General features: G+C 51.0%; 1 pseudogene; it reads left to right on the top strand.

Annotated features, from left to right (window-relative positions):
* The window catches only part of LOC125318741, a 33232-nt pseudogene that overhangs the window by 13942 nt on the left and 6637 nt on the right, over positions 1–12653 (top strand).

The raw sequence follows: 12653 nt of genomic DNA, 5'->3' as shown, positions 1-12653 counted from the left end.
TGGGGCCCTGAACAGCAGCAAGCCTTCGCCCAGATCAAACAGGAAATTGCTCACGCCGTAGCCCTTGGCCCAGTCAGGACAGGACCAGAGGTGAAGAACGTGCTCTACTCTGCAGCCGGGAACAATGGTCTGTCCTGGAGCCTCTGGCAGAAGGTGCCTGGTGAGACTCGGGGCCGACCACTGGGATTCTGGAGCCGAAGCTACAGAGGGTCTGAAGCCAACTACACTCCCACAGAGAAGGAAATCCTGGCAGCTTATGAAGGAGTCCAGGCTGCCTCAGAAGTAATCGGCACAGAGGCACAACTCCTCCTGGCACCCCGACTACCGGTGCTGGGGTGGATGTTCAAAGGAAAGGTTCCCTCCACGCATCACGCCACCGACGCTACTTGGAGCAAATGGATTGCCCTCATCACGCAGCGCGCCCGAATTGGAAACCCAAGTCGCCCTGGGATCTTGGAAATAATTACGAACTGGCCGGAAGGTGAGACTTTTGGGTTATCTTCTGAAGAAGAAGAGGAGCAGGTGACACGTGCCGAAGAAGCTCCACCATATAACGAGCTACCAGAGAGTGAAAGACAATACGCCCTCTTCACTGATGCTTCCTGCCGAATTGTAGGCGCTAGCCGGAAATGGAAAGCCGCTGTATGGAGCCCCACACGACAAGTTGCACAGGCCACTGAAGGAGAAGGTGGATCGAGCCAATTTGCTGAGCTCAAAGCTGTCCAATTAGCTCTGGACATAGCTGAAAGAGAGAAGTGGCCAAAGCTCTACCTCTACACTGATTCATGGATGGTAGCCAATGCTCTGTGGGGTTGGCTGGAAAGGTGGAATAAGGCAAACTGGCAGCGCAGAGGAAAACCAATCTGGGCTGCTGAAGAGTGGAAAGACATTGCCACTTGGGTAGAGAAGCTATCCGTGAAGGTCCGTCATGTAGATGCTCACATCCCCAGGAGCCGGGCTAATGAAGAACATCGTAACAACAAACAGGTAGATCAGGCTGCGAAAATAGAGGTGTCCCAGATAGACTTGGATTGGCAACATAAAGGAGAACTGTTCCTAGCTCGATGGGCCCATGATGCCTCAGGCCATCAGGGCAGAGATGCCACCTGTAAGTGGGCACGAGACCGAGGGGTGGATCTAACCATGGACAGTATCTCCCAGGTTATCCATGACTGTGAGACATGCGCTGCGATCAAGCAGGCCAAGCGGGTGAAGCCTCTGTGGTATGGCGGGCGATGGTCCAAATACAAGTATGGGGAGGCCTGGCAGATTGATTACATCACACTGCCTCAAACCCGCCAAGGCAAGCGCTATGTGCTCACAATGGTAGAAGCCACCACTGGGTGGCTGGAGACCTACCCTGTGCCTCATGCTACTGCCCGGAACACCATCCTGGGCCTGGAAAAGCAAGTCCTTTGGAGGCATGGCACCCCTGAGAGAATCGAGTCTGACAATGGGACTCATTTCAAGAACAGCCTTATAAACACCTGGGCTAGAGAACATGGCACTGAGTGGGTGTACCACATCCCTTACCATGCACCAGCAGCTGGGAAGGTTGAGCGGTGTAATGGACTGCTTAAAACCACCTTGAAGGCACTGGGTGGGGGGACTTTCAAAAACTGGGAGATGCATTTAGCAAGAGCCACCTGGTTAGTTAACACTCGAGGTTCCACCAGCCGAGCAGGCCCTGCCCAATCTGAACCCCTACAAACAACAGATGGAGATAAGGTTCCAGTGGTGCACATGAGAGGTATGCTTGGAAAAACTGTTTGGGTAAAGTCTGCCTTGAGCAAAGACAAACCCATCCGTGGGGTTGTTTTTGCTCAGGGACCAGGTTGCACCTGGTGGGTGATGCAAAAAGATGGAGAGACCCGATGCTTACCTCAAGAGGACCTTGTTTTAGGGTGAACTACCCATGGCTCTGTACTTGTATCAGTATCAGCATGTATATTTGTATATAATTTGGGTAATGCATAGATTTATATGGTTAAAAAAAAAGTTAAGTTTCATGTAACATGTTAGTATGGGAAAAAATTCGGGGTGGATAATGTTGGGGTTTTAGTTTAGTCTTAGGTTTTCCTGTTAAAGGAATTTTCTCCCATATGCATGTTGCTAGGGGACAAATAGCTGTACTTAAGAAAGACAAAAAGGGGAGTGGGGCGGGCCTGGCTACTCTTTTGTCTACACCTGGGTGTGGGGACAGTTCGCTCTGAGCGTCCGGAGAGAGAAGCTGCAGAGAAAGGAGCTGCTGCTGCTTTCTTTTTGGCCGTTCTTTCTTCCTGCTGGAAGCAACGCCGGGACCCCAAAAGCCGCTTTTCCCTGCCCTGCTGGAGACCGAGCTGTGGCTGTCCTGCTCCGCTGCTGCTTCGAGCTTTCGCTACGCTGCAGCCCTGCTCACCCTGCCTGCCTGGGCCTCCGTGGTTTTTTTCCCATCTGGATACATCTCGTCTGCCACCCGGGATTTGCGTTCGTCCCTGCCATTCCAGCCTGCTGTTCCTGAGAGTCCGGGATCGGCTGCCCAGCGGTTTGTGAAGCCTTTGTTCCATCCTTCCCGGGATCCCAGGGCACCAGAGCCGCGTGTGTCCCGAGCTCGCTCCGGAGCGCCCCCTGCAGCCGCGGGGGAACCATCGCACCTGCCCTGCTCACCGGGAGCCGCCAGCGCCCCTGCCGGCTGCGAGCGGAACTGCACCCGAGGGGAAATAGCCTGACAGCCGAGAAGGCTGGCACTGGGTTTGTGTTTGCTGTTACTGCCATAGTTGTTGTTGTTTTGTTTGACTGGTTATATACATATATATATAGAGTAAAGAACTGTTATTCCTATTTCCCACATCTTTGCCTAAAGGCCCTTGATTTCAAAATATAATAACTTGGAGGGAAAAGGGGTTATATCTGCCACTTCAAGGGGGGCCTCTGCCTTCCTTAGCAGACACCTGTCTTTCAAAACCGAGACATACCTATATCAAGTAATTATGTTGTAAGAACAGGAGCAACTGGTCAATCTGAAAGGGCATACTTTTGTAAACTACTGAAATATAAATTGGGAAAACTGGGGAATTCATCGATTTTTATATATGCCTGTAGTGGTTTGGTCCAAAATACTCATTACTGTTTATCTTCTGTGAGATAAGAATTAGGAGAAACGCAAAGCAGGCACCAAACTTGAAAGAATATAAAGAAGTTTATTAACAGACCTAAAAGAGGGGGAAAAAAAATTATACCACACCTTCAGAACTCTCCTCCTCTCCCCACCTTCCTCCCTTCTCCCACTGACAATGTAAAAACACAACCCTTAAGATGTTCAGTCTGTTACCACTTCCATAATAACCTTGTTCAGTCCGTTTAGAAAGAGAAGTCTCTTCTTGCTCGTGCTATGAAAACATTATCACAACGAGACAGCCGCCCACTTCCAAATATTGTTCAGTCCATTTAGGAGGAGGCCTCTCTGCTCGTATGTGAGTCCCTTCCCTCGACTTGCAGCTTTTCCCACAACTGCTTTCGAGGGTCCACTCTTGAAGTTTTTTGGGGTACAATTTTAAGGTTGAGCCATTCAGAAACAAAAGTTCTCTTCACCCATCTCTGGGAGCATTTCATCTCTAAGAACAGAGGCCCTTCTCCTTTCCTGGGAGCAAAGGGTCTTCTTCAGCTTCATCTTTAGGACTATCTCTGGGAGCATCTCTAGGAACTGAGGTTTTCTCCTTTCCCATTTGGAGCAAAAGTCCTCATCGCGTCCATCTCTCCCTGTCCAAACTTCTCATGAAATTACAGCTGCGTCAGCATCTGCCTATCTCAGTGCAGGTGCTTTTGCTTACGAGTTGAACACTCCACCCCCCATATCTTCATGGAATTACAACGGGATACTCTGATATATCATAGCTTCACAACAGAATTTCAGCTTTAAGCATCTCCTCTTTCTCTTCCCTCAGGTTTTCAGCTCGTCACAGCAATAAAAGGGTTAATCTCACCTCGGCCTTGCAGCTGGAATGTGGCTTATTGCAGTGGAGAGGGGGGAGAGCCGAGCCACTCCGGCTGCCCACAGCAGGGCTGTGAGGGGGGTTCCACGGATGGAACAGGGCCCATCGGCTCCAGGATGGCCGTGGCCCGGCCCTGCCTGGCCCAAGCAGGGCCTGGGCTGGGCCCGCTGGCCCCCACACGGGGCCCGCAGCCACCTGTCCCAGCACCGGAAACGAGAGACAGAGAGCTGGGAGGGGTTGTCTATTCTTAAGTGTGGATCACAGAGGCGGTCACAACTTCAAGTCGCTTAAAGAATTGTCCATATTCAAACTGGCCAGCTGATAGGTTCTATCAGGTCCCAGAAGCTGTAAGCACCCCTTAGCAAGGACATCCCTTCCGGGACTATGCTTGCTAACCTATGACAATGCCTAATGCTCCATCTGCACTTTTGGGCAGAGACCTGCTAGAGCAGCTGGAGATGAAAATAATATTTTAAATGGGGAGATTAGTTTGGAAGTGAAAGACCAGCAATATGTGTAGTTGCGTATCTTCAGTTGAATGAATGACATGACTTCAGACACAAGATGCCTGGTGATTGACCTGGGCAGGAGGAACCCCCAGCCCACGGTGCTCACCCCTTGTTTTTCCCCCCAAACCAGGATTTGTCATTCCCAAGGTGTGGCCGGATGGAGGAGGAGGAAAAGCCCCGGAGATGCCGCACGAGGAGGGGCTGCAAACGCAGCCCAGAGAGATCCAAGGAGGAAAGAGCCCCCCTGTGCCAGGAAGGCGGCCGGAGATTCAGGGGGAGCTCGAAGCTGGGGGAGAAGCCTCAGGGCGGGGAGAAGCCCCACAAGTGCTTGGAATGTGGGAAGGGCTTCAGGTGGAGCTACAGCCTCATCATCCACCCACACACACCGGGGAGAGGCCCTACGAGTGTCCCCAGTGTGGGAAGAGCTTCTCCAGCAGCTCTAACTTGACCCGACACCAACAGAGGCACCGCTAAGGGAAGCCCTGTGAGTGCCCCGAGTGCGGGAAGAGCTTTGTGCGCTGCTCCAGCTCCATCCCCCGTGGGAGGATCGGCGTTGGATGATCCCCAGTGACCCCCGTTGGGCAGAGCCCTGGTGACCCCTGTTCCGGGTGATCCGCGCTGGGTGGGGGGAAGGTGTTGGAGAGATTTCTTTGCCTTCTCCTTGTGCTGCTGGGATTTGGTTGGTAATAAATTCCCTCCCTGTGCCCAGGCTGGCTCTGTTGTGCCCGTGCCGGTTGAAAGGGTTCAAATCATTGTACCTGTGCAAGTATAAGGTACAGGGTAAAAGTTAGCAAATATTGGCCACAAGCTTTGAGTCCCCGGAGCCCGGGACGGGCCGTGTGTGGGGCCAGGGCGGGGAGAGGCTCCTTGTTCGCTGCGCGGGCGTTTTGAAGCCTCGCTGCCCAGGATTTCCGGCGCTCTCTGTCCACCGAGGCTTTTTGCTTGGCTGAAAAGCTTTTTTGGCCCAGGCGCAGAGAGGATTTTTTTCCTTGCCGCGGTTCGGAGACGCTGCAGCGGCGAGCCTCGGGGTGCCCACGAGGGGGCTCCGCGCCGGCGGGAGCGGAGCGGCGCCGCTGCAGCCCAAAGCCCCAGCGAGCCGGGCCGAGCCGGGAGAGAAAACAGCCCGGGGCTTCAGCGCCGCTGCTTCGCCTGCCGGGCCCGTGCCCGCGGAGCCGCCCTGGGCAGGAGCTCAGCGCCGGCCGAGCCCCGGGCTTTCACCGCCTTCGGGACAGCCCCGGGCTGGTTTTTCCCCCGAGGGAGAAGCCGGCGCCGTCCTGTACCGCGTGTGGAGAGCGGGGATTTCTCTGGCGTTTTGGGTCTTTTGTCCCAGGGGGTGTGTGGGGGTAAGGGCTGACAATTTAATATCTAGCAGTTATTTACTGGTTTTTCTTGCCTTGAGGGCATTCTGTTTGTTAACAAATCACTGGAGTTTTCTTCGCTTTCATCTATTAATACCCATTTCCTATTGGTGGAAAGGGATTATTGGAACCCTGTAGAGGAGGCGACACTCACTCCAGAGTGTCCTCTTTTAAATCGTCTCTCAAACGGAGACACCCTACACGTGCTTGGAACGTGGAATGAGCTTCAGGCAGAGCTGCCACCTGATCCAGCAGCAGGAGATCCAAACTAAGGAACATCCCTCCTAATGCTTGGAATGTGGGAAGAGCTTCCTGTGGAAGTCTGACCTGGTCACCCATCGCAGGATCGACGCCAGGGAACAGCACTACAAGTTCTTGGAATGTGGGCAGAGCTTCAGCAAGAACTCCCACCTCCGCAAGGACCACAAGATCCGCACTGGAGAATGGCCTTCAAGTGCTTGGAATGTGGGAAGAGCTTCAGCCAGAGCTCCCAGCTCATCACCTGCCAGTACATCCGCACTGGAGAGAGGCCCTGCGAGTGTCGCCAGTGTGGGAAGAGCTTCTCACAGAGCTCTCACTTGACCCAACACGTTAGGTTGGAGCACCAAGCGTGGGGCTCACACGAGTGGATCCCTGCAACATCGTGGCTGTTGGTGGACAGCGAGAAGAAGCGACTTTGGACCTGCTGACGCCTCTCGGTGCAGTCTGCTCTGTTTTAGGAGCGGTGCCCTGAGAGAAGGCTGCTAACTCCCACTGATTCTGCACTGAACTGACTTTGGAGAGCAGCCGTGCCTCGGAGAACCCCCCACCTGTGCCTTTTAATTTGGGACCAGACGCCTTTTAACTGATTTCTGAAACTTGTGTGAGTATCCCCGGTCCCTGATATTTTGTTTCTTTTTTCATTTTGTGGGTGGTGGGTGGAAGAAGTGCTGAGAGAGAGATGGGATCAAAACTCTCTCAGCCCCAAAGTGAGCTTTTTCTCCCAGTTGCGAAATTCCTTCAAGTTAGTGGGTTTAAATTTTCAAAGGGTCTGTTAAAACAGTTTGTTCTCTGGCTTTTCTTTTACCTTCCTCAAGTGTCTCCTGCAAATTTAAAATTCCTGCATTCTGGCAGGCTGTGGGGGATAAGATTACTTATTTAAAGCGAAAAGGGGACTCCTGGAGAAATTTTTTTTCCCCTTGTTCTAGTCCTTCGGGACTTGCATAAAATGGATCAGAAAGTAAAAGAAAAGCACAAATCCCCTCACAGTTCTTCCCGTACCCTTCCTTCCTTCCCTCCTGCTCCTCATCCCACTTCCCCTTCATCGAAAAATCCGAATGAGCTGATATGCCCAGAGGCACAGAGTTGCTACCTTCTCTCTGACCCCTCTTGGTCTTTTCAGCCACCCTGTCAGGATAGCCCTGGCCAGGCTGCCTCTTCCCAAACCCTGTATCCCTCGCCCTCTTCCCCAGTTGTAAGCCCAGAAAACTGTTCTAAATGCCGTTTGCCATTGTCCCCCCCCCCACTCCACGTGTCTGAACAATGGCGCCAACCGCATGGCACAGTCCACCCCTCCCCCCTCTTCTTCTTCCCACAATCCTTTTCACCCTCCTACCCCCAACTCTTTCCTATCCCCGCCCCCAGACATGATGCCTTCGGGCTCCTCCCACACATCAGGTACCACCCCCTGCATCAGGAATCCCTGCCCATCCTGTGACCGCTCCTCCTGGTCCTCCAACCCCGCCCCCTGTGGAAGACTTCCTGGTTCCCACGTCCCCTCTTCCGGTTCCCACAGAGTAGAAACTGGAACCGATGCCATCTTGAAATAGGGTCCAGGAGTCCCCTCAGCCCCCTCCTCCCCTTTGCTGCTCCTGTAACGTATGATCGAACTGGCAATAATCCCACATGGAAACCTTTTAATCCTGCAGGGCTGAAAGAGCTTTGCAAAGCCCAGAAAGAATTTGGGAGGGAGAGTCAGTATTTTAAGAACCTTCTGCAGATAACTCTCACCAGTACAGTGATTGTGCCACACGACCTCAAAAGCATTTTCTCTTGCTTGCTTTCCCCATCTGAGTTTCAAATGTGGGAAGAAGGTTGGAGAAAGCAACTGGAAGAGGTCCTCCCAATTTTACTGCAGAATCCAAACAACGCTGGGATTTTTATGGATCACCTTACCGGTGAGGGGTTATTAGCCAAGCCCCAGAACCAGGCTCAAAATACACCAGAGCTGGTCCTGAATGCTGTAAAGCAGGCAGTACAGCAAGTGTTCTTAATGATGCCCCCTAAATTAGCACCTCAATTGAATTATACTGAGATTCGGCAACTGCAAAATGAGCCATTTATTGATTTTGGGGATAAACTGAGGCTTGTAGTGGAAAGACAAGTGGAAGATCCAAAAACAAGAGAGCATATTATAACCCAAATTGCAAAGACTAATGCCAGTGATGCTTGTAAAAGAGTGATTTTGGGTCTTCCATTTGAAGCTCCACCAACCTTAAGTCAAATGATTCGTGCTTGCACAACATTGGTGCCAATTCATCAGCCAAATTTAAAAACGGTGGAAAACTTTATAGGAACGGCAGCCGATGCTGATGCAACAGCATCTCAGGGCAATAGAAATGCTAATTGGGTCTGTCACAGGTGTGGCAAACCAGGGCACTTGGCCCGAAACTGCAGCACTCTGGCTCCAATTAATCAGGGTTCCCGAGCTGTCTCCCCAAGGCAAATGACATCGCCTGCCGCCAATGGGATGCAGCCAAAAAACTGACAGGACCGCGTGGAATGGCAGGGCCACGCAGGGGAATGAATCAAGAAACTGCCACCAGGAAAATGGTCACCATGACCACTGCAACTCAGATGGACTCGGTGACAACCCAGAGAATTGTTGTGACACCCCAGGCAATTGTTGTGAGTTGCGAGAATCTGAGAGACTGTATACTGTTTGTTTTAAAAGATGTTGTACAACACACCTGGTGACATTTGTGTTACCCCAGAAATTGTTCAAGTGGGGCCACAAGGGTTGTTTACTGTCAATACCCAGTGTGTTAACCCTCCCTATTCTCTTGCTGCTAACCAGGTTGTGGCCCAAGCTATTCCCATGCCCAGTAGTCCGCCACAGGACTACAACCCCTCTGTCTTCTGGGCTGAGGTAGTTGGGAATGACAAACCCATGTTTAATTGCAAACTGTCTTGCCAAGGCTCGGACATCAGCCTGGTAGGAATGATGGACACAGGAGCAGAGGTGACAGTCATTTCTTCCCGTCACACTGGGAGCTGCACACTGGGAGCTGCAGCTGGCAGAAGGTATTGTGACAGGTCTGGGGGGATCTATATCTGCCCAGAGAAGCAAGGCAGTTGTCCAAATTGAGGGTCCAGAGGGACAGATAGCATCAGTCCGTCCTTTTGTAATTGACTCTGGATTTACATTGTGGGGCAGGGATCTCATGTCCCAGTGGTGGGCTCGAGTCGAAATTCCATCCCAACCCCAGAATTTTTGGTAAAGGCCACTGTGGAGCGCCCCTTCCAGAAATTAAATTGGATCTCTGACGAACATATCTGGATTGATCAGTGGCCTTTGAAAAATGACAAATTAAAGGCACTAACCACACTTGTGGAGGAGCAATTGAAAAAAGGAAATATCGAACCATCTAACAGGCCTTGGAACTCCCCGGTATTTGTAATCAAAAAGCTGGGGAAAGACCAGTGGCGCCTCCTACAGGACTTGCATAAAATAAACACAGTCATTGAGGACATGGGACCCCTGCAGCCCGGAATGCTTTCACCCTCCATGCTCCCCAGGCAGTGGAAGATAGCAGTCATTGATATTAAAGACTGTTTCTTCCAGATCCCTCTGCACCCAGACGATGCTCCTAGGTTTGCCTTCTCGGTACCTTCCATCAACTGAAAGGCTCCCATGCAGCGCTACCAGTGGTGAGTTCTGCCACAAGGCATGAAAAACTTACCCACCATCTGCCAGTGGTATGTAGCTCGCATTCTGTCCCCCATCAGAAAGTTAGCAGCAAAGGCAATAGTGCTCCACTATATGGACGATGTTTTGGTGTGTGCTCCTAACCAATCCTATTTAGACTGGATATTGGGGAAGGTAATCGAGGCCTTAGAGGCAAATGGATTTGAAATCCAGGCTGAAAAGGTCCAGAAAACCTCTCCATTTAAATACCTTGGACTGAAAATCCATGAACAGACTGTGGTTCCCCAACAAGTCAAAATTAATGATCACCCTAAGACCTTGCAGGAACTCCATCAGCTCTGCGGGTCCATAAATGGGTGAGGCCGCTCCTAGGGCTGACGACAGAAGATCTCGCTCCTCTATTCAACCTCCTGCGAGGGAAAGATGACCTCATATCACCCAGGCATCTGACAGAGGAGGCAAGACAGTCCATCTGTAAGGTACAGGAAGTGCTGTTGTCCTGGCAGGCACACTGCTGTGCCCCAGGTCTGCCTTTTCAATTTATTGTGTTAGGGGAAATGCCATACCTTCACGGGCTGATATTTCAATAGGACGAGGTGCAGAGTGATCCCCTGTTGATCATCGAGTGTGTTTTCCTCTCGCACCAGCTGTCCAAAAGTATCGGCAACAACGGCACAGGAACTCATGGCTCAGTTGGTGATGAAATCTAGATCCCGCCTCCGCACCCTTGCAGGGTGTGACTTTACATGCATCTACCTACCACTGGCAACTGATTCACTTAATAACCTCCTTCAAAACAGTGAGCACCTCCAGTTCACCCTAGACAGCTACACAGGCCAAATTTCTATATACCATCCAAAACACAGACTGTTTCCTTCTGTCTTCAAACTGATTCCAAAAGAAATTCAAAGCAGAAAACCATTAAATGCCCTGACCGTCTTTTCAGATGGCTCTGGATGTTCCCACAAGTCTGTCATCACTTGGAGGGATCCTCACACTCAGAAGTGGGACTCTGATGTGCAGGTAGTTGAAGGATCCCCACAAGTGACAGAACTTGCAGCTGTGGTCAGGGCATTTGAGCGGTTCAGTGAACCATTCAATTTGATAAGTGATTCGGCCTATGTAGCAGGTGTAGTTTCCAGGGCAGAGAGAGCCTTACTAAAGGAGGTCACAAACCCAAAAATTCATAACTTGCTTTCGACACTGATTCAACTGATCTCCCACTGAAAGCACCCATTCTATGTCATGCACGTGAAATCACACGCTGACCTACCAGGATTTATTGCCAAAGGGAACAGGAGAGCAGATGCCATAGCTATGCCCATCGAGTTAGCGAATCTGCCTAACAGATTCCAGCAAGCCCAGCTGAGCCATGCAATGTTCCATCAAAATGCTCCAGCTCTCATTCAAATGTTCCACCTCACTAGAGACCAGGCAAAAGCCATTGTGGCGACATGCCCTAGCTGCCAAAAACATCAGCTTCCATCATTAGGTCAGGGGGTTAACCCCCAAGGCCTGGGCAGTTGTGAGGTATGGCAAACAGATGTCACCCACTTCCCCCGGTTTGGCCGCCAGAAATATATTCATGTTTCTGTGGATACCTTTTCTGGTGCAACCTTTGCCTCAGCCCACCGTGGGGAGAAAGCCAAAGATGTCATCAACCACCTGGTACAGGCCTTTGCTGTGTTGGGCACACCAAATAAAATAAAAACTGACAATGGCCCAGCATACACCTCTGCAGAGTTAAAAACATTCATGAGTGAGTGAGGTGTGGATCACATCACTGGCATCCCTCATTCGCCCACAGGCCAAGCCATCATAGAAAGAAAGCATCAAACACTAAAAAGACAGCTAGAACAACAAAAAGGTGGCAATGAGATCACTGCCCCCATCATAAGACTGTCCAAAGCGTTGTTCACTTTGAACTTTTTAAACTGTTCCTATGAGGAACCTGATCCTCCCATAATGAGATATTTCACCAACTCTGCCAAACATAAACTGACTGAGAGACCTGGGGTCCTAATAAAAGACCCTGATACTTTACAAATACGTGGCCCGTACCCCCTAGTCACCCGGGGTAGAGGCTACGGGTGTGTTTCCACCCCAGAAAGTCCAAGATGAATCCCTGGGAAGTGGATCAAACACTTTTTGAGACCACCTGCGGATGCCAAACAAAGGAAAGAAGCTGCCACAGCCTGGAAAAGAAGAAAAACCAAACCACCTAAAAAAGACTCCTCCTCCAGGCCTGAAAAACAAACCCTCCATCTCCCAGTCTCCTTAAAATGTGTCTCCTTTCCCAATATGACCCCTCAGTTTCGTTTTGAAAGAGGGGGAGTCCAAGGGAGCCATTGTTATTTAAGTTAATTGTATTTGTATTAATTTTTTTTTGTGTTACACTGTTCCTAAAGTTACCTCCCTCGACAGCATGATGACATCCTACCTGCTGCTGTCCCACCTGCTGCTGCAGCTCCTCCTCTGCACCGGGAGCTCCAGCAGGCAGATTCCTTCCATTATCAAGGACATTGTATGGGGTTTTGTTTATAGTGTTGTTAATTTTATTAGCCCTTCCCATTTTAAAGTGTTTGGTTTTGAAATCTCTTAAGCCTTCCCCCTCATTTCAAAGTAATAAACAAGGGGGAGATGTTGGTGTGACCCAGCCCACTGCAGGGCTGGGGCAGTGAGATGCCAATCAATCCCAGCCCCTCCCCTGGATCGGGTTCCCCGAAGAGGCCGACTCAGAGGTCAATGGGCGGCTCAGAAGCCTAAGCCGCACCCCCTGGGCGGTGCCCGGGTCCAAGCCACCTCCCCCGGTTCGGGAAAATTCTCGGTTACTCAGTCGTTCATTGGTTCTGTTATAACTCCCGCCTCTCGGTTTACCACAGTGGTTCTTGTTCCATTGTATCCTCCC

Source organism: Corvus hawaiiensis, chromosome 31, assembly GCF_020740725.1.
Source record: "Corvus hawaiiensis isolate bCorHaw1 chromosome 31, bCorHaw1.pri.cur, whole genome shotgun sequence".
Lineage (NCBI taxonomy): Eukaryota > Metazoa > Chordata > Aves > Passeriformes > Corvidae > Corvus > Corvus hawaiiensis.
Note: the sequence above shows the minus strand (reverse complement) of the source record. Positions and strands in the feature narration are given on the sequence as shown.